Source organism: Geospiza fortis, unplaced genomic scaffold (assembly GCF_000277835.1).
Source record: "Geospiza fortis unplaced genomic scaffold, GeoFor_1.0 scaffold16, whole genome shotgun sequence".
NCBI lineage: Eukaryota > Metazoa > Chordata > Aves > Passeriformes > Thraupidae > Geospiza > Geospiza fortis.
This window is the reverse complement of record NW_005054302.1, coordinates 10,341,245-10,361,688: the sequence shown is the minus strand read 5'-3', so window position 1 is coordinate 10,361,688 and position 20,444 is coordinate 10,341,245. Positions and strand designations below refer to the sequence as shown.

Here is a 20,444-nt window from a genome sequence, read left to right as displayed (position 1 = left end):
CCGCCCGCCGTGTCGGGCGAGCGCGCAGGACAGGGGAGAGAGGTTCGCAAAGGAGAACGCCGAAATAGGTGGGATCAGGAGAGCGATTCCTTTTTTTTCCGCGTACCAGCAGGACGGAAGCGCCTGTTGGTTGATCAAACTCTGCGATAAGGGACCGAAAATAAAAATGGAGGGCCGGCTCGGCGTCCTGCGGGAACGGGGGCTGTCTGGGCAGAGCGGCGGGACTGGGTGTGCTGAGGAGCCCTGTCACACGCAGCCTGAGCTGCTGTCAGCTCTGCACCAGCGACACCCCAAAACTGCTTCCTGCAGCTGCTGCCCAGCTCCCGTGGCTTAGGCTGACTGCCACAGAGACGCTCTGCTCTCTTACTGCGGAGAAAGGACCTCTCACCGCGTTCCTAAACAGACAGTAGCTGTAACTGGTGGAAAATAGAAACCTCAGACATCTATTTGTCTTTTCTTCTTGTCAGGATTACACATTTTAAAATAAAAGACGTTTCTTGGGCTTGCATTGGTTGCAGTGTGCCTGACACACAGCTTTCTGCTGAAAAGGTTGGTTGGGAGGAATCTTGCCCTTCTTCCATGTTAATAACAGCTGCAGAATTCTTTCCAAGCTTAGTGGTTTCATCCTTTTCCTCATGCCTTTCTTAAAGTGTTTCCTGTGAGAGTGCTCATGACAGGCACCTTAGTGTAACCTTAATAAACCTTCTAATTGAGTGGTCTTAGACTGTCGTGTTGTTACCTGCTGTTGCTCTTCTTTCTGCTGAAAACATCCATTTCTCAGAGTGCTGGGCACAGTCAATCTCGAGGTGCACTGCCAATTTGAGGTTAGGTTCTGTGACTTTGAAGTCATAAAGAAGTGCAGTTGCTGATGTTCAAATAATGCTGAACTGCTTAGGGCTAAAGCAGAGAAGAAATAAAATTGTGCTTTTCTAAAACATCTCTCGCACTGTGGTTATCTGAAAGGGCTTTATTAAGTAATGTCAAGTAAAGGGGCACCTTTAAGCATAGCAGCGATTCCATGCACAAATGTACCTTTGAACGGGGAAAATCTTGGCATTAGAGTTATCTACTCATTTAGTAGGGCTATTATGTATGTTTAATGATCACTTGCAGTACCATGAGAAATATCCAATAATGGTCACTGCTTAAAACCATTAAGGAAAGATAAATTATGTGTGTATATTCAATTCCTCCTTGGGCTGACTCTAAGTAAGAAAATGCAGCCAAGTCGATTTAAGGTTAAAGTGAATGTGTGAATCTTTGCTACATATTCCAAGAAAGCTGTTAAACTTACAAAGTACATAATTTGGTGGTTTTATCAAGTTACATATTTATGCTTAAGTACTCCAACGACAAACTATACTGGAACTTAAAAGTTTGAGCAGTAGATCCTGACTGCCACACAATTACTTGCTACTGTGATCACTCCAGCTTCAGCAATGTCCAGCAACAGGATGTTGCCATTTAGGAAACACGGATTCCTGTCTAAGCTTTAGGCAGAAGACATTGTGTGGGCCATATAGGTTTTCCAACCTGCATCTGTCCAAAACAGATATGATTAAGTGCATTTTTGTTTAGCTATTGATTTATTCACCTGGCTTCCTCAAATATCGGATATATGTATGTCTCTTGTCCAAGAAAAATAGGGCTCTTTGGAGTATTGATTGCAGCAGTGGAGTCTGCAGTACAGCTCAGTAAAAGGTCTGGTTCACATTTTAAGACATTGCACTGTTCTAGGTCGTAGGTAATAGTAGGTAATAAACCTACACGTCCTTTGGATGTAGGTGTAAAAATCTGCTGCCAGGATTATAATCTTTATTATTTATTCTTAATGTAGAAAAAAAAAGTCTTATCAGGTTGAGCTATCAGTGTGCAGTAATTTCCCCCTGAACCTGCTCAGAATTTATAGATTTGTTTTATGCAGTACTGTAAAGCATGGGAAATGCTATTGCCAAATTTAGTATTTTGTCCCTTTGTTGTATCCTAGTTCTGTGACAGTAGCAGCTTAGTCTTTTAATAAATACATATGGTTTTACATATGTGCATGTATGGAGAGAACAAGCAAAATAATCACACATAAAGTGCAACTGAAGTGCAGAAACTGTGGTGTTCATTACAAGTTCTAATAAAAAATATAATCAAATGGGTTCATATATGTGTAAACTTACAAGGCCCTTTCCCTTGAATATTGTTTCCTTCTCTGGGAACTTACAGTGGCAAAGCCCTACAGATTATATCCTTCCCAACTGGCAAAATATTTTGTGACAATAAGACACAGATGTTGCTTGCCAAGACTCTTTGGATTTGTGATTTTCACAGTCTCTGGCAGTTTTGGACTTTTTCTCCAATGACTGGTGGAACTACAGCACAGATACTTTCTACCTCTGTACAGTTGCACCCTTTGGTTTTGCTTGTGCCTTTGCCTACCAAGAACTCCTTTGCCTTTCTTTTGATTTCTCTTTGATTCCACACTTTCTTCAGATTTACTCTGGGTTCTTGTTTTCATGATTTTCTGTTCATATCAATCTCCTGTGAGGCTTCCCCTAAATCTCATCCTCAGAGTCTTCTTTGTCTCATAAGATTCAACATGGAAATCTCACAGTTACCTCCAACACTCAGACTAGATGATCTGTCAAGCTTTGTGTGGGACAGAGGTGCCATGGAAGTGCCTATTTATCTCTTTCTGACTATGAAAAGTACATAAGAAGTAGATCAGATTTAGACATTTAAAGTGGGGTGAGATGAATTCCATCTTATGATACTTCTCTGTTGCCAGTGAAGTCAAAGACAAACTGAGTCATTTCAGTAGTGAAAGATAAGAAATTTTTATGTCCTGGTAACAATGGTACTTGAGGGGATGGACAAGGAATGCTTTCTTTTCTCACTCAGCAGCTACCTCAAAACACAAGTGACCATTACTTATTTGTAAGTAGTTTGGTAGTCTTGGACAAATGAGAAATCCACATGGCTTTTAGTCTGTGTTTTCAGTGACTGCTTCATGAGAGATGTCACTCACTGAACTGTCTCAGAGACTATAATGCTCCTTCTCCTCTGGAGAGGAGCTCTTTGGAGCTCAGTCTGTGTTAGAACAAGTGTATCAAAAAGATGCTTTAAGGAGCACAGCAGCTCAGGACTGGAAGTAACTATGTATGGAACAAGATCCTAGGAACAGACTGTTAACCAAAGTTAAAGCTCAACAATTTTCACACTAAGAATGAGATTAAAAACATAAAAGCAAATAAAAAGGGAAAGTAATATACATCCTGTAAAATTGTCAGTAATAATAATGTCTAAATTGATGTAGGATGCTTTCCCAATTTGGGCCCAGAAATTATGATGACCTCTCTATATATAGAAAGTCAAAGTAGATTATCACAGTGCTTTATTCTGACTTTACAATTACTGAAAAAGCTCTTCAAACAGAAAGCTGGGCCATATTGACAAGGTAGACAGTTTGTACTGTCACCATCCTGCAGAAATCCTTTTTCTGAAACCTGAATAACACCTTCACAGTCACAACAATTTGCCCAGTGTAGAGCCTGAAATAACCTTTTGAAGATGTGAGTTTTGATACAAAACAAAAGACTGGATTCATCTGCTGGTGTTAACTTGGCATAGCTCCATTGAAGTCAGTGGAATTATATTGATTTACAAAAGGAGAAAATATGACCTATAAACATTTGAAGCTAAGACTAACACACACTAAGACAATATCCTTTTTCCCTAGTACTCCAGGTTGCAGCAGAACTCTTGGACTTGAAGATTCCTTTTGCAGCAGAACATGATATGTCACATTCTGAAAGATATTATAGAAATGTGATGTCACCAGAACTTTAGCTGATCTTACCTGAAAACCGTAAAAGTCTTATTCAGATACTTCTGAGAGATAATTTATATTTTGTGTGTTGGATACACGCCAGTATATTTTGCAGGCTAATTCTGTAGTGCAAGTTTAGTCTTTTTATATTTCATCTGCTGTCACAAGTGATCAAATGACAGATAAAAAATTTACTTGATAATAATTGAGTATGTCATCTGCTTTCAAAGGCTCACAGTTTCAAAACTGGGAAAGACCGAAGAAGGAGAAATGTATAGTGTCTCATTACACTTTATCTTTCAGGTAGCTAAATATTGTGACTAAAAGTCAGACTAGACAGTTACATCTGTACCATGTTTTACAGAAGTGGAAAGATAAGTCACAGACGTTGACAAGGCTTTCTTCAGTATATTCTATTGAAAAAAATGCTTTAGTTGATCTGCTTATAATTTTTCATGCTGTGTCCTCTTTTGGCACTGAACTCTATGAAATTTACAAAAGCAACACCTGCAGCTCTCTAAATCACAGACCTTTTGAAAGTTGATGTCTACATATAACACTCTCACATTCAATCAACCTAAATGTGTTAACAGCTATGTGACTTACTGTGAATCCCTGAAGACTTACGCTTGAGAAAGAATCTTTTTTGTTTGAAGATGTGTCTCTCTGAAGAACCTGTCATACCAACCACACTTTCAAACTCTGCTCTATAAACACCATGGCGCAGTGCTGAGCAACTTCCTGTGAGTTACTAAGTGCTTTCAACTCTTACTGAACTTTTAGGAATTGTAGGAAGTTGACTATTTACAGGAAGAGCTGAGACTTTTAAAGAATAAAGTGCGAACTAATTTTATTAGCTCACAAGCTTCTAGCTACTTTTAGGTATAGTTTGACATTTTCTATTTTTTCTTCTTGACATAAAAATATACTTAACTGGCAAAGTCTTGCTGTCACTTCAATTAAGATTCTCACACCAGCCATCAGCTTCTTCTGTTGCTGTTGATGTTAGGGGACAAAATATTTTGGAGGAACTTATGTGTAAAAAGCTTTAGATTTTAAAGTTTATATGTGCCGTGAATTTCAGCAGATAATTTGCTTCCCTTACGTATATAAATGCACTAATGCTGTGAGCTATTTTATATTTTTCCAAAATCATAGCAGCCAGATATCCAAAGGACCAATTTAGTTGTGGACTTTTCCCTAAACAATCAGTGTATTTCCAGACCAGAGCTGTTGACTGCTTAATGATCTGTTGAAAGATTCAGTAGCATTTGGCACATAGATATTGTTTACAGCATGCCCTTAATTCTCTCTGGCACATAACAGAGCCTTCTGCTTCCTCTTGCTTCCCTGATGATCACCTCATAGTGACTCTGGAAGTAAAATAATATAACTAAAGGGAGTGTGGGAATCTCCAGATTACATTAGAAAATCACATAGCAGGATTATCCATAGCAGGATTGTGCTTAGCAAGTTTAGTGGAAAGATGGGTTCTGTGCTTTTTGACATAGATGTCACTATAATTCTTTGTGATGGGCCTTCACATTTAATGATATTGCAAAAGCAGAGTGGAATAGATTTAACCTTGAAATAAATTGCAATCTGTGTGAATAATTAAACAGTAGGGTGCCTTCACAATGAAGTGGTGGATCCCTATAGCTTTGCTTTTTTTCAAAGAGCTGATATCTTTTTTTACAAAATATACTTAAATCATCTGGAAGAAATTTACAGCCCCTGTACTGAGATTATGGGCTGGAGACATTATAGTTCCTTTTGATTTCTGGAACCATGAATCCATGAAGAGTTTCTGTTCTTTGTGGATCGTGGCATAGTGAGCAGAATTGTGCCTATAGTCCTTGCTTTGCTCATGGTACTAGTAGTTCTGCATTACATTAATGTGTGTAATTAAAAGTCATCTCTCAGGAGTTCAGATGATTTCCTGAAGTGGTTAGGAAGTTTTCTCTACCTTGCCCCCTCACTTGCCTGGGCAAAACTGGCCAGATGTACGTTTTTTTATCTTTCCCTCCACCAAACCCATCAAAAGTGAGATGCTGGATAGCGTAGACTGGTGGCTGGAGAGGGTAAAGATTTCACACTGGCTGGCTGGAATTTCTTGTTCACAACCCAGCTTTGGGCCTGAAGAAGAGAGATCAGTCATAAGAGGAATGTATATGTTTCTGTCAGAAAGGAAGTGTTGGGGGTTTATGCTTACACTTGGGTGGAGGAGTGGAGGAGATTCTGGCTGCAGATGGGTTCCAGTAATACCACTAATGATGTCACTATAAAACATTTTCATACATAGCATGATTAAAAGAGAATGTGTGGTTCCTGTTGACCTGCCTCTGCAAAGAAGTTTGTAACTCAACTGTAAATCTGAGGGTTATATTGCCATGCAGATTGACCTAGGCAGTAAAGACCTGTTCCTCATAAAACTATGCAGGTTTAATTCCAGCCCCCAAACCCTTTTATTTATTAATATCAGACTTGGAGATTTTAGGAGAAGCATAAGGAACTGTATTGTATCAGCAGTTCTTTCTGGGCTCAATTCCAAAGTCTTTCTCCACATTGTATCCATGAATATATCTAATATTACATCTGTGGACATTCTTAATAATTCAGTTCCTTGGATCCTAGAGGCCAAATTCATAACTTTTTTTTTCCCCCTCAAGGTTCTACACTTATAATGCAAAGATATATATTGCACTTCTTTTTTTTATTTTTTCCAGTGTTGGGAGACGTGAATGGGGGAGATACTCTTGCCCCCTTCTCCTTCAGTCTAATAACTTCCATGAGTAGGTGCTACTCAGCATGAGGGACTATGAGAGCAATCTCACCAAGCTGGGCTGGGCATGAAATTCTATTTTGAAACTGGACCCACATAGAAGCCCACAGTCAGGGATGGGGGTATTTGAAATAGTACATTGCTGATGGCTTCAGATTTGGAGTTCTGGCTTTGGATCTTTTCCCAGTGGAGGTAAACATGATTATACACCCTAGCAGGTGTTATATAATCTCTAGTCACATTTGGATTCGCTGCTACATATGTTTGATACTTCCTCTCATACAAAATATTAGAGATTAGTTCTCTTCAACTCCATCTGTGTAGCTGGGATTTTTTTCCTATAAAATTCAATAACAAGAAAAAATCCAATGCGTTTATACTCACAGAAAACCAGTCATGCAAAGCATTCGTTTATGAAAGAGAGATGGTTACACTGAGTCAATACTAATACAATTACCTACTTGAACAAGCTCAGTTACTCAATGCATTACCTAATTCTGCCTTTTGAGAGTCTTGCTAGGTTGTTTTTTTCTTAAGGTTCTCTTTCTGTATGCTTTTATTCTTGTGTTTTCAGGAACCACCAGTAGCTAGAAATGTAGAAGTACACACTGTTGTCATGGAAAACCTGACTTACCTACACAGATATCTTACCGTCACTGTAAACAAAAAACAGATGCAAGATTTGCAAACTATATTTACAGCTCTGAGACACTGTAGGCCATTTGGTAGAGCTGGGAAATATTTTTTTTCTGTCAAAATCTTTAAATAATCTTTTCTTATTCCCAATGGGACTGAAGTTTTCTTATTCCAAGTGGGACAAAAGTTTTGAGGGGCAGGGAAATGAGTGGGATAAAAATTGTCTCTATTAAATTTTTAAATTAAAAAAAAAAAACCCTCTAGATGACTTCTCTTTTTTTACCTTACTCTATTCCAAATATTTTGCTTCAATTTAATTTTTTATGAGTTTCATCACTAAATGGCAAACCATATTGAGGTTAAACATTTCCAATTTGGAGAATATGGAAAGAGGATGATTTTACTATTTCCTAATAGAAACTGCTTTGAAATTGATAATTTTACATAAACCCCCCCACACACACTTCTGTAGAAATGGTGCTTTCCAAACAAAATATTTATGTTTAAAAGTGTGACTAGTCTAGTTTATCAACAATTCTTAAAAATGAAGATTGTTCATTTGGAGTTATATCTCTGACCCTCTGAAATCAATGGGAATCTTCTAGTTTCTAGAGACTGTAGTAATTATTTTTCCTAAGTCTTATATGTCAAGCCCATATTAAAGCCAAGCTCATATTAAAAAACAACTTTAAATAGGTTTCATTTCATCTTAGGGACCTACTGAAGTTTACCATAGCCTGACATCGCTGCCCAGGAGCAACAAAACAGGAGCTGACTTAAACTCTGCATCCAAGTAGCATGGAGCTGCTGGGCCTTCCCCTTTACTTGTAGTTAGAGGAAGCTGCTCCACTGCACTTACCTGTACGGTTGCACTTGATCCTCCAAATTTGTGGATTAACCCGGAGTGTTGCACTGATCACAGTTTGAAGTCAGTTCAAAAGGCACCAGAATCCAATTGTGATCCACATAAAAGTGAGTGGTAAAGATGCTCCTCTACCACAGCTGTTCATCTCATAGCGTAGTGTTATGAGCAAATTTAAGTGTGTGCCATTGGGCATTGCATGCTTAGCATTCATCTTAAGTTTTCCATAACATATTTAGTATATTAAAACTCACATACTCCCTGGAGAACAGACAAGAAACCCAGTTCCTTCTCCAATCCCCACCTTAATCACTAAGTTACAAGCAATACTCTCTCAGGTCCCTGTGGTTATCAGTTGCTCTACATAGAGCGGAACAGCTTCAGCAAAGGTGGTGAGACAGACATTCAGAGTGCTCTACAACTTTGACATTATGGCACATCCATGGAAAAACAAGCTCAAACCTTTAAGGCAATGAAGTAACTGGGGCACTTCTGTCCTAGGCTGCATTCAAACTCGAATCCCTATCAGTGAGTTGTTAGGTAAAAACACTTATCAGGAGCATCCAGCAGGCCCAGAAGAGCTCAGCCTTGAACCTAATCCAAAGCAGTTTGGTAGCAGTACACTGGTCACAAGAACATGGCTGGTACTGGTATGCCTGCTTCTGGAGTTAATCGTTATTTAGAAATAATGGCTGCAGTGGTTTCTTTTTTGATCAAGCAGAAGGAATAAGGGTAGAGCAGCCCTTATATTTGCTGTGTCACAAGGGGAGTGTGAAGCAGTAGTTCTTTGGGAAAGCTACTGCTGGAAATCTGCACCCACTCCATCGCTCTGCAGCTCACCACTGGAAAAGGGCCGGCTTTGCTGAGCTTGGAAGCAATGAGCATCGCTTGGCTGACAACTCAGAAAGCTGGGCTTGGCTCACACACAGCCACTTCCAGGTGATGAGCTGGGTCAGTCGATACATTCACTTTGGGAGTCATAGTAAGAACACTCTCAGTTTGAGCAAGGCTACACTGCATGAGTATCTCCCTCATCTGAAAGAGACATGAAGGCTGCGTACAGGACAAGGCATGATTAGCATGAGGGAAAAGAAAGAGAGGCATTATATCTTTTGCAGAGAATAATTTCATATATTTTCACTTGATCTTTTTAAAGGTTTGGGGTTTTTTCCTTTATTGTCATGAATCCCATTTGTAGCCAATGGGACTCTATGCTTTCACCCTTTCCCCACTTTTCACATATACTCCATAGAATGCACAGCTATGGGTGTAACTTAACAGTTGTGCCCAGACTGCATCCCTTCTCCAAAGAAGAGGGACCATCATTCGCAAAAGACTCAGGAATTAGTGACTCTTTTTGAGAGTAAAAAAGTGCAGCTGGACACAGGAGGGGACCAATCTCTATTGGGTTACAGGCTAAAAAGAACAGATTTCATGGATCAGATGCCTAGCAGTAAGCTTCCCTTCATTGCTTGGATTCTGAGCTGCCTGGAGCAGAGTACGTTGTTTGGTTTGATTTTTTTTATCAGGTTGCATGATATAGTATAAATAAGAACAATTCACAGTTCAGTACTGCTGTTTTAGGCAGTACCTAATCTTTTTTGGTGCAGGGAAACAATGAGCTCTTGGCTTCTTTTTTTAATGTGTCACGCACAGGAGGAATTCCTCATGTTTTACACAGTCAGTTGCCGCTAGATTTTTTTTCTGCCACTGGCATTCAGTCTTTGTTGTTGCTGCATTTGCCACATCTCTAAGTTAATAATAACAATACAATACATATTAGCATTAGACCTGCCACTATGTAACTTGCTGCTATAGCTGCTGCAAGCACAGTTTTCTCTTCCTGTTTCTGGTCGGGGGAGAACCTTTCCTAAAAACCCTTAAATTAATCAAATATTCCCAGTGTGCACCTTTTACTGTCAAACTTTGCTGCTTTTAGGGCAGTGTGCAAGTGTGCAGGGCACTATTACAGCCTGTGAGTGTGCAGGACACTGTTGTGAACATGGTATGTAATGGAGGAGCTGGGCCACTCCTCTATCACAAAGGGCCACGCCTGACAAGAGCGGAACAGGCTGGAATCAGCCGGAACTGACTAGAACTGGCTGGCTGCAGCCCTTACACTTCCAGACTTGTGGCCTCTGGTCTGTTGACTTCCCTTTGGGACAGCTCTCGGACTCTCTTATCCCCATTAGGGCAGCTCTTGGTACCTCTTATCTACACACTGGAACAGCTCTTGGTAACTCATCTTCCAACTGGTACAGCTTTTCTACTCGCACATCTTCCCATTGGGACAACTCTTGGACTCCTCACATCTGCTTTGTATAGAGATATGTCATTGACAGCCTTACAATCCTGCAGTGTTAATCAAACCAAACAGTGGGCTTATTTTGTTTCTAATACAGATACAGAGCCTTAATTACTCCAGTATTGTTTTAACTACCTCAGCACGTTCTTATCTGTTTTACTGCACTTCATCTCATATTACACATTTCCAGTTGGAGGCTTGACAGGAGGCAGAAGCAATCAAACCATATTGTCTTGCAAAACAGTGGGGAAACTGCCATGTCTCTCATGCAAAAGATTAATCATAGACTGTGTGCTGTCTTTGTTAAACAAAACCACGTCTCGCTTAAACAGCTTAAAAGTTACGTCCTGTGTGATGCTGTCAGGGTGGGGACCAAAAGTCAGACGTCTGAGGAGTCGAATCTTTGAAGAAGCAGCTGCCTTTTTTTTTTTTTTTTTTTTCTTTCTCTTGTAAATCCTTCCATAATCTGCTGCAGCTGATCTGGGAGCACGATGCTTACACGAGACTGCTGCTGCAGAAGGGAAGGGACAAACTGTTGCTGGGCAGATTAGTGGGGGAAGCCGGGAGTACTTCAGGTGGAGAAGGAATCGCCTGCTATTGCCAGCCGAGGGAGCTGTTTAGGTGCAAGCTTGAATTTTAGATCCAGACATTATCTTTGGAATATAGGGAGCCTAATTGTGTAACTGCTGCCCTAAAATACCCGTGAGGGCCAGGCACTTTATTTCTAGGTCTGACAACAGCTTGGAGAAACCTACACAGGTGCTGTCTCCCTCTTCACTGTGTTTAATCTGTGGAGGTAGGGCTATATCCAGAATTATTAAACAGAAAAAAACAGGAGTAGCAAGACTTGTGATGAGGCAACAAAAGTTTATTTGGAATTTTTACACACAGATTTATTAAGGAATGCTTCAGAAATACATGAAATCGCTGTAGGGATTGATTTTCAATCCAGGAGTGTAACTCCTCCATATTGCATTTATTGTGATCCATCTTGTCCTAAACATCTGAATTGAAGGTAATGCAGCACAGAGGACTAGATTTTTATTAATCTCACCAAAATACAGAGAAATGGTAAAACGTAAAAAAAATTGCAGGTGGTGGGGAGGAGGCAAATAGAAAGTCCTGGCACAGGGACTTACCTTCTGCTTGCAGGGAATGTGTCTAATCTTCATTAAAAAATTCAAAGCCTGCTTGGCGTGGATCCTAGATGTGTAGCAGTTTGTTTAGCAAAGATGGAAAGCTCACTCTACATTAATTCCTAATGGTTTATTGCAAAATGTTCTGTAATGATGACATGCTTGAGCTGTTAATTGATTATGAAATGCCTTGAGATCTTTATGAAAAGCATAAGATACAACTATTATTGGATCATGCCGCTCATTAAATTTAAAGAAAATAAATGTGCTGTAATTCCAACTGTCCTGTAAATCTCTTCTGTTTGGAAATATTTTTGTCATCCTTCTTTTCTCTAGTAGTGTCAGTGTTTGCTGCTTGTTCAAATTCCAGTACATTCAGGGAGATTAAGGGCCTGAACCAATCTGACTGAAGTCAACCTGAATTTTTCCCATTGAATACAGAAGGAGTTGGAGCAGTCCTTGTTCGCTCTGTCCAAGTCTGAAAAGAAAACCTCTGGAAGAGTGTGGCTGCCATGAGACTTTCCGAAGAGAGGGGACATGAAAATTCTTGTTTCTGAACTGAGAGAACTACTTTATCCTAGAACTGTTCCAAGCTCCCTGCTGTCTTTTGTTGTCAAAAAAATTCTGCATAAATGGTGAGGTGTAGGAGATTGGGACAGTGTTTTCTGTGATACTATTTAATCTGGCATACTCAAGATCTGGGTACAATTACCCCCTAACCTGGTTTCAAGAGGAGTTTGAATTGTCAGGGTACCACTGAGACGTGGTTAGGTGACAGAGGCCAGTGCATAAGGGCCAATCCAGGAAAGGAGATTAATGAGTGGGATCTTTACCTTATTCTGAATGGAGCTTAGGAAAAAGCTTGGCAGCGAGCCTCTGTGTAGGGCTGAATTTCAGCTCCAGTTCTCACACTTGCAGCAAGTCCATCATAAATGGAGAGCTGAGAATTTTTGTAATTAATACATTAGAACTAATTTAACTGGAGACATGAAAGTTGTATTTTTAAGCATTTTTACCTTATACCATGTCAGAAATAATGCTGTTGCCACTAGTTATTTGGGAGCAAACACATGTTGCAAAAAAACTTCCAATTTTATCAGAAATAGTGTAGACCCCTAATTTCTGCAGAGCATTCTGTCTAGAGAAGTCAGCAGACTCCTGCATTACCCCAGACCTCAAAAGCTGACAGGTAGCACTGTCACTCTGGAAGGTGAAAGTGAATTCTGGATATTCATAAGTAAATTGAAGTAAATGATGTCCCATTGTTCTTTTGCTTTTAATTAAAAAATGAAGAGAGAGAGAAAATCGGAAATCCCCCCACATTAAATGAAGTATTTGCATATAAAAAGACCTTTAACTTACATTCTTTGCTCATTGGCAGTCTTTGGAAGCCCATAATTCTTTTCTGATGTTAAATTTACTCAGAAAAAACATTCACATTTCTGGGGAAGTAGAAGTTTGTTTTAAAAATTTATTTTTGTTCATTTATTTTCACAGGATGCAGACCTTTCCAGACACAACAATTGTTTCTAGACATGATCAGGAGAAAAATGGAAGATTCTGTGGTGGTGTGTTGCTTTGGTTTTTTTTTTTTTAATATCCTAGATAAAGGTTTAGAGACGCTATATCAGTAGAAAATCTTACTATGGCAGCAAAGGAAATGTGGATGTTTTCAGTTTCTCATCCTGAGTGTGCAGCTTTGTGACTAGATAACCATGAACAAACGACTTATTATATCAAGGACTAAAGTTAGTGTTATTTCTACTGGTGTAAATCTGGAATAACTCCACAGAAGTCAATGGAGTTACAATGCTAATTCAATATTGTTTCCTCATCTGTAAAAGAGGTTAATGACATTATCCTCTCTGGTGGAATATGTCAAGGATATTTAGTTAATGTTGACTCTGTAAAATGCTAATAAATTGTTAGTGCAAAATTTGTACTTTACAGGTGAAAGAAACAGCACACAAGGTACTCATGCTTAACCCACTCTGCTAAAGATAGATTGGCTTTCATTACAACATCTCAAACAATTTTCCCATTATCTCTTTCATTTGGGAGGCAAGACTGATCCATTCTATTAAGAAAGCAACCAGATGCATGTAAATAAATTAACACCAAAAGATTACCAAGCATAGCATGTGCATATGTCCTACACTATGCAGCTTGCTTGTGTACTGGTCCAAGGAGAACATTGTAAATTTAAAATAAGCAGCTTTGATTCTGCTAACTAATTTGTTGTTATATATAGACTGAGAGAGAATAAAATATACACAGACAAAATGGTGGACAGATAAATAATTACTGCTAGAAGTGATCTGCAGCTTTCAGGCAATCCTTTTAACATTTTTCTGTCTCATTATTTCTGTATATAAATGAGAAGTGTCTTTGTAAGAAGCAGCATGAAAGCCCTGGTATATGTCTTTCCAATGCAAACAGAAACATGACTGTAATTCTTAGTAACTCAGAATTAGCAATTTATGAAGCACTCATGGGACACTGTCACAAAGCAAGCAGAAGCGTGCAAAACTGCAATAGCAGTAATTTCCATCCCTGTTCTGAGGTTCATGCTGGTAATTCTCACTGCATTTTTCCACAAATGGGTGCATAATTCCCATTTTGCAGATGTGGAAAGGGATGGCCCTGGAGCAAGTGCCTTGCCTGAACAAAACAGCGGTGAAGGAGGTGCAAGGAAGCCATGCAGCTGCGTGCAGAGAAGAAAAGGGCAGGAGTGGGGGTAGCATTTCCAGCAGCAGGCACCGCACAGAGCCACTCCCATACCCACTTTCTCATGTAGAAAGAAAAACTTGGTCTACCAGCTCCCATCATCTATCCACTGACATTAGATTAAAGGTAGACGACAGAAGGATACCACATAAAATAGCATCAAGGAGCTCTTCCTTATGAATGACCAACTCAAGTATTGGGATCTCCTGGATTTTTTCAGGTGCTACTCTTTTCAACAGATATTTTGCATTGCATCTTCAACTAACAAACTGCCAGTCTCCTTTTGTTATTCCCTCTACTAGTACTGCAATGATGAGGAGGCTGATTGAACAGCTCTTATGTTCTAATCTTTCCAGGGGAAATCTTTCTCTTGAATCTGGTCTGTAGGACACATCTTTCCAGCATAAACCAGCCCAGGTTTCTGTTCAGTCTTCAAGGACTGGTGAAAACAGACAGTGATGGTTAAAGCTTCCTTCTGTCTTAGCCATGTGACTGTGTCCAGTGAGACAGTATTTCCAGAGAAAAAAATTGTTAACCACTTCTGTATTGACCAATAATATTCTGACACGGAACTCTTGAGCTGGCAGTGTAGTTGAGCGGCTTTGGGCACCAGCTGCCAAGTGTCAACACAGGATTTCAAGCTAGCTTGTTCTATTCATGCCATGAGAGCTACACTGCTACTGGTTCCTCAGTCATCATGATACACAGCCTGGGTTTATTAACATGACATAAAAAGATGCTAGACTTACCTTTGTTGCCAAAACGTTTGCCAACGAAAACCCAAAAATTCTACAACAATCACTGGAAATCACACTCTGAGAAAACATTTTATTTCCAAAATTAGGTTTTTGTATATTCGCATTCTAAAAGGAAAAGCAGCAACAATATTTCCTCTAAAGTTTTAATTTAGAAAAGAAAATAATAAAGTAACTTTTTCAGTAGCTTCTATAAATTAGCAATAGCACTGGTTTAGCCAACTTGTCCTTAAAGTGAGCTCATTAAATCTAATTGTACACACTGTATAGCAAAGAATCATGTGAAAAAAATCTCTGAGTTTTATTTCCAATTAAAAGAATACTCTGTGGTGTTCAGCACTGATTCCAGTGGTGGATGCCTGCCAAGATACATTTAACTAAAATTAATACACTTCGAGATAGAATCAGCCCTGACAACAGGGAAGTAATCTATTAGAGGCAATAACTCAAAGATCACAGCAAAATGGCATGTTAAAAGAAATCATAAACTTGGGAAAATGTCAATTTTTATTAAAATTTATTATCTCTGATTTAAACAGATGGCTTAGTAGAAGAGATTAAGATATTTTTAAGATTTTGTAACATGACCGTAGTGAATCAAAATGAATGAACACATGCCTTGCAAGTAGAAAATATGGCTAATATCCTCCCCTACAGTCAAAAGTAAAGCAAAAATGCACAACTAAATAATGTGAGGATGAGCTCCAGATTGCCAATTTATGCATCAGGAAGTCTGGGCTCAGAAGGAAAACACAAATAACTAAATGATGCATGTCGGCTCCATATTCCCAGAGAAAATAATTGGACACCGTGCAGGGTAGCCCAGAATGGCACACAACAAAGGCTTAGTGGCTGGCCAGTATGAGATCCTCAGGATTACAGGTGTCTGAGCAGCCTCCTGTTCCTGCACTTCAGAGCTTCTTTCTGCTCAGGACACACTGCACAGAGTCTTCCCTGAGGAAGGCTGAGCATGGCTCATTCTTTCCAGGTGAATGGAATGGCTGAAGGACCAACCTAACCTGGAGTCTTGACTCATTTGTTCACTTTGAAAGTTCTCTTGAAACATCTCATGACTGCCTGGTGTAACATGCAATGATCATTCAGAGAACAGCAGAGAATTCAATCTTGGCCTGATTTCCAGGGCCCCTCACCTTTCCCTCTGGCATTGCCCTGTCTGCTTTCTTTGCAGTCTCGTTCCTGGATGTGCAGCAGCCCCTTTGGCACAGGATGTGCCCCTAAGAGACTTTTCTAGCCTGAGACAGAGCATTTTCAGGTTAAGGATTAACCCCAAATCTCCATTGCCCTGGGTAACTGCTTTGACCACTAAGCAACAGGACTGAAGAAGCAAAAGCAGCATCACTTCTGTGAAGGGTAACTTGGCTGTCATGCTTTACACTGAAAAAATACAGTCCTTATGTGATATATATTTAAGTTTATAGCTCACATAGCCATTTCTGGTTCCATCATGGTGGACTTCTGTTTTCACCAAGCAGGCACCTACTTTCACAGAAAAGAGCAATACACAGAAGTCTCATTTCAAGTGTTGAGAGCGCTTCCAAGTCAAGTAGGGCCGTGCCATCTCCAAGAGTAGGTTTTCTGTGGAACATGGGATCTTGAAGATTAATTTCTTGTGTTCTTCCCAACTTCCTGTCTCTAGGCACTGAAGGGATGTCCCTAGAATTGCTCTTGGCTGCAAAGCATGATACCAGGCAGTTGCAACCAAAGGACAAACTTTAATTTCCTACTTAAAACTTTACCTCCACAACTCTCATCACATTCTGTTAGCTCAGTTCCCAGTCTATATGGCCTGAAATGGACAGTATGCTTCAATATACTCATCAAATGCCTTCTCTCTGTGGATCAGGATTTCTGAAAACAAAACCTCATATTAAATGAGTTAAATCTTTAGTATTTTAGAGTAGAGATTAAAAGACCACATGTAGTGGTAGCTAGCAAGCAAACAAGAAACATGTTTTCCGTAAATCTGCATATTTGTGTGTCTCCCATCACTGCAGTACCTGAAGGATTTATTGTCTTTATATAGCATTAGTATTAACCTAATTTTATACTGATCACTGCAGCTCAGCTTTTTTGAGTCCCAGTCCAGTGTCTTCCAGTAGCTCAGGCATTCTGTTTTAAACTTGATTATTGTTTTTTCTGCTAGTGTTGCTTTTCTAGAAATAAAATCAAGAACATAAACACTGTCTAATTCTGTCTCCTTCATTCTTAAACCAGTGTTCATTTCCATGGAATAAAATTTAACTTTTGGCAGAGCACTGAGCAGCAGACCTAAGCATATTGACAAGCACTGATTGGCCATGCATGCAAAGTATTCAACCTTGGCCAGTCTTTTTCATCCAGATAATTTCAGTGTCTTTCACTGATTTGTGCTTGGCTGTTCCCTGCCACCTGCACTGGAATGAGATGCCTGACCAGGCAACCCAGCCTATCTGAAAGGAAGTTAACAGATAATGTGCAATAAAGCTTTATTGTTTCCCCAGTATGTGTTTACTCTATATCACAGAGAATCCATTTGTCAAATATTAATTGAATTCTCCAACATTTGGCATATTTGCATAAGTATTATGAGATAGAGCATTATCTCCCTTGGTGTTATACCCATTTCCTTTAGATGCTCTCTCTTTGATCCATTAATCATGTTTCCTGTATCCTCCCACAGAAACTTAATTGCTCACATCCTGTAGAACCCACTCACAAAGAAAGAAATTAGCTCTATGTAAATCTAAGGTTATTACCTTGCCTCTATAAATGTAAAACAATTAAATTATCCTCTACAAAGGACAGTGATAAAATTCCAGATGAGCATTGATCACCCAAAGAAGCAGATTGAGGCAATTTTATTGGACCAGTGGGGAAAAAGTGGTTTTGCTCTACCAAGGACATTACTGGGGCAAATGATACTGCTGCCAATGTCTGTCCCTGCTGGTGCCGCTGTCCCCTCTACTGACTTCAGTATTACTTTAATATCTGAAACAAAGGGTTAGATTCAATAGATGCCTCTAATTCTAGGGCTGGTGTAGCCTCATACTGGTGGGTACACCACTTGGGCTTTGCTGGAACCTCAAGGTATGATCTAAAGCTGTGAGCACACCATTAGGGAACCATGTAAAGTCAAAGGTGCAGATGTCCAGCTACCTTATAGAAAATACTGAGAAAAGGAATGTATCTTGAACTCCACCTTTCAGATCTGTAGGGATATGATTTTCAGAATATGTATCTTTAGCCTCAAACATCTACTAAATATTGGAATCCACATGAAAAAACAAAAAAGCCTTCTTGAGTACACTAGATGGTGATGTACATATATCTATATATATTAAAAAGACATAATTCATGAATCTTGTTCAAGTATAAATTCCGAGCCTTTTAGTCCTGTCAACATCAGAAGAGTTTGGGCATATAAAGATCAGCAAATCTAGAAGCTCATATGTTGCAGTGTGATGTAATATCCTGTTTCAGCTATCCCAGTTCCTTTCCCAGGTGTGCCAATACTTTCTCCCTTCCCCTCCCCTTGCCCTCTGCTGAGAGCTGTCTGTCAATCTCGGTAGGCCAGCAAGGGCATCGTCTGATTGGCAAAGTTCAAAAGATGCCTCTCAGCCCTGGGGGTCATTGGGCTATCCAGGTGCCACTTGTCTCCTGAGACTCCCCCCCTCCCACCTGGTTGGTGGCAGACCTACCCCTTCCCTCCCCCTCTCCCTGGGCTTAAAAGACACGGGGACCACACGGTTCGGTGTTCTGTTGGAGCTGTTGCAAGATTCAGAGATTTGTGATCTAGGAATAAAGCTCTGGATGAAAACCCCCCAGCAGGACCCATCTCCTTTTTCGTTCACCCTCGCCTAAAGCCTTTCCACCAGAGGTAAAACTGAGTTCCTGCTTGCCTGGACTTGTCCCAAGCGCCAGCTGCAGCATCCAGCCAGCCAAAGGTGTCTCTGAGGTAAAACCACCTCGGCTGCCGCCTTTGGTCAAGCAGCAAGGGCCAGACGAGCACAGGCACATTCCATCCGGTAATATTGGGATCATATTCCAATGCCCATGGATCTTTAGCATTGAAAAATATTAACAGCTTCTAGACTTTAGTAGCTTAGCAAGGCTTTCAGGATCAGGATTCTGGGATTTAATTCCATTTATCATATGGACCATTTCCAAAATGCCTAAGCCAGCATTACAGGCACAAAAATCTCTCATGTTGTAGAAAACAGAAGCCAAGACTGCAGTTTAACAAACTAGCATCTAAATCAGCAATAGCTTCCTTACACATTTGTTTTCCTCAGACTTGACTCTAAGTTTAATTTTTTGCAATCACTAAAGACCCTTTATTCTTTCACCCTTCCTTGTTTTCTATAATATTTAGCAAAATTATGACAGAAAATGTCTCTGTGTCTTTAGAGATTAGTTTCTGTTAAAGATTAAAATGGGAGCAGTAAGAACCAGTATATCACTATTCCATGTTCATTGCTTTCTTCTGAACTCATTTGTTCCCTTTTCAGCTTTTCCAAATTACTTCTCTTGGTGCAAATTCATTCTCACTTCTTATAAATTTTTCTTTACCACCCATTCCTTTTGTAAGGTTCTCTTTGGATGAAACATATTTCATCCACAAAGCCTTTTAATGACTTCATCTATATAATCAGTTTCTTTCTACTAAAGAAAACATCAAAGTTAATCTGCAGTAGAAGTGTAATCTGCTATATCACAAGTCTGTCTGATCATACAGTCTCTTTGATTTACAGCATGAAGGTCTTGATCAAACCAGGATCCACTCTTTTACACTGTGAACACTTTTGCTGGTATTTCATAAACAATATGAAGATGTTATAACAGCTATCCAAGAATAATGACATGTACTTTCCCAAGAGGAGACCTGCAACCTGTATCATGTTCTGTATGTCACCCACTGTGCAGGTGAGTTGTCAGAGAGATAGCAGAAGCCAGCATTAAGGAAAGGGAGTATCTAACACACATTTTTAATTGCTTTATGTATAAATGACTACTAAGACTCCAAAAAGAATTCTGGGCTTCTGGGCTTGAATTAGTCAATATATTGGCAAGTCCTGACAATTTCATTTTTTATGATTTTATCCAGCGCCTTAATTAAACCTCTTCCTTAGAGACTTGTAGACTTAAAGCCTTAAGGTATTCTTCAGGTTGTCTTTGCATTAATTTTTTTGTTTATGGCACAGCATTTAGATGCCCATCTGAGAGAAACTGAAGCTTGTGAAAACTCCCATGCCTCCTGTATAAAATGTAATAAATATAATCCATTAAATGGAGGGGGCAAACAACATAAAATAAGTCAAATTAGGTTGGAGAAAAAGTAATCATTTTGAAATTAGAAAAAAAAAACCCTAGTTTTTTCCTCTCACCTTTACTACATGCTGAAAATACAATGCTTACTAATAATGT

The 20,444-nt window shown here is 39.5% G+C and overlaps 1 long non-coding RNA gene across 1 annotated transcript; it reads right to left on the bottom strand.

Annotated features, from left to right (window-relative positions):
- Positions 1-4,547: 4,547 nt before the first annotated feature.
- LOC102034661 lies at positions 4,548-6,096 on the bottom strand. The gene is made up of 3 exons (XR_265253.1): positions 6,030-6,096; positions 5,852-5,953; positions 4,548-5,190 (listed from the first exon to the last, which is right to left on the bottom strand). It is a non-coding gene; the product is annotated as an uncharacterized LOC102034661 (long non-coding RNA).
- Positions 6,097-20,444: the final 14,348 nt, after the last annotated feature.